Consider the following 2556-nt stretch of genomic DNA (forward strand, 5'->3'; position numbering starts at 1 on the left):
TTCAAACTGCCAACCGTTTGGTTGGCAGCCGAGCTCTTAATCACTGTGCCACCAGGGCTCCATAAATATTACAGCCTTGGAAACCCTATAGGGCAGTTCTACTCTGACCTACAGGGTCGCTAGTGGTCAGAATCGACTAGATGGCAATAGGTTTAATAGGAAAGGAGTTAACACACACACACACACACACAAACCTTGCACAACTCTGCACAGAAACCAACCCCCATGACTTGACACCCTGCCTCCCAGCCTAAGCCCTCTGCTTCTCTGCATTTCCCCCGGGCTCACTTGTTCCTTGCCACGCTGCTGTGCGCGCACACACACTCATACAGCGCTGCTGTGAACATCTGCATCCACGCGTGCCCCCCCGCCCGGCGGTGCGCTCCCCCTTCCCTGCCCTCCCTTCCTCATCTGAGCTCCCCTGCCCCAGGCCATCACCTTTCTCTGTCCCCCCAGGTTCCTGAAGGACAACAGCCATGTGGGTGAGGAGTGTGGGAAGGTCCTCCTGCAGAGAGGACCCACCCAGGTGGCCACAGGTAAGAGACTCACTGTCTGAGGCCATTGGTTATTGTCACTGTTCTCACTGATAAATGGAAACGGTCGACCTTGGTCTGGTACATGCTGTGGACCAGGCACAATGCTAAGCGCTTTGTGAGCGGTGTCTCATTTCATCCTCCTCCTGCCCGATACTCGTCCCATTTGTTGTTGTTGTTAGGTGCTGTCGAGTCGGTTCCCACTCATAGCGACCCTGTGTACAACAGAACGTAACACTGCCCGGTCCTGCACCATCCTCACAATCGTTGTTATGCTTGAGCCCATTGTTGCAGCCACGGTGTCAATCCATCTCGTTGAGGGTCTTCCTCTTTTTCACTGACCCTCTACTTTGCCAAGCATGGTGTCCTTCTCCAGGGACTGATCCCTCCTGATAACATAGCCGAAGTAAGTAAGACAAAGTCTCACCCTCCTTGCTTCTAAGGAGCATTCTGGCCGTACTTCTTCCAAGACAGATTTGTTTGTTCTTCTGGCAGCCCATGGTATAGTCAGTATTCTTTGCCAGCACCATAATTCAAAGGCATCAGTTTTCCTTCAGTCTTCCTTATTCATTGTCCAGCTTTCGCATGCATGTGTCCCAATTGCAAACACCATTGAAAGGAGGGGAAACTGAGGCTCGTCCAAGGTCATACAGCTAGTGTGTGTTCCAGAAAGCCACGGTTCCACGGGGAACCCTGTCAGGTGTCTGGGAGTAAATGTTTGTGACTGCCACGGCTGTGCTCTGTGGGACCTGTCAGGTAGGTGCCGGGTACCAGAGGGAGGCCTCGAGGACACCCAAGGGTGCCCCATGACTTTACAGAGGTTTTTCAAAACTGGGACATGAACTTGGTGGTACAATGGCTTCAGGGCCGCCTCAGGTACAGCCTGTTTTCCAGTATATGAGTTCAGTGAACCTTCATGGCATGGAGTCTATTATGTGCCTGGCCCCCAGCAGGCTGAGGTGAGTGAGAGCCAGCGGGGTGCTGCTCAACTCCAGGGGGCGCCATTCACAAAGGCCACCGCGGGAATGGCTCTCCCACCACCCACCACCCCCCACCCCCCATCCCTCAGAGGTGAGGAAGTAGAGGCCAGGTGGGGAACGTGCATTCCAGGAGGAGAGACAGTCGGTAGACAGGTAAACGGACAAGCCACTCTTCAGACGTGTTAGAAATGGAATAAAGTAAGGATACAGGTTGCTCTGAGACAGACTCACACAGGCCTGCTCCAGAGAGGGTGATCAGAAGGCGGCTCTTATGAGGGGACGAGGGGGACGGTGTGGTAAAATGGAAACTGCACTCAATTGGGCGTGAACACCTCGGTTCAATTCCTGACTCTGCTGGCTGAGTGGTCTTGGACAAGTCCCTCCCCATTAGACACCCCTGGCAGACAAGGCCTTTAGATCTCCGCCCCGTTCACCCCGTAGGCTGATAAGATGGAGCAAGATGGGGTAAGTGACTGCAGTTTATAAAGTATCAGACCAGGTGACAGGTAAAAACCGGAGTGCCTGTGGGGCTGGGCTAGTTGTGGAGTTAACCCTGCTGGCTGGGAGGGAGGCAGTAGGGAGCGGTGGGGAGTGTGTACGGTGGAGAGGTGCCTGGCCGGCGGTTATCAGCAGGTGGTTATCAGGGGCATGTGGGTCTAGTGTGGCCAGAATTCCCGCTTGCTCCAGAGAAGCCAGAGATTTGCTCTGCTGTATTTTTCAAGTGTTGATAACTATCTAGAAATTGACAACAAGGTCTGCCTGCAAGCTGTTTTGGCCTCGGGTTGCCTTTGTGACCTGTTGCAGGATTGTGACACTCATTGTCTCTGCACCTTTGCCCTTTGCTGGCCCCTCCCTGAAACTCGTCAGAGACTGGACTGAGGGCCGAGGGCCATGGGCACAGGCTGCCCTACTGCACAGATGGACCGCCCAGAGGGGCCCCAGGCACAGAAGTGTGCTAATCCGGAATGCTGGAATGCTCCGAGAGGGGAAGCGGATTATGCCTTGATCACCGGAAATGGTGAGGATAGAGGGGTGAAGGACGA

This window comes from Trichechus manatus, unplaced genomic scaffold (assembly GCF_000243295.1).
Source record: "Trichechus manatus latirostris isolate Lorelei unplaced genomic scaffold, TriManLat1.0 scaffold00069, whole genome shotgun sequence".
Classification (NCBI taxonomy): domain Eukaryota; kingdom Metazoa; phylum Chordata; class Mammalia; order Sirenia; family Trichechidae; genus Trichechus; species Trichechus manatus.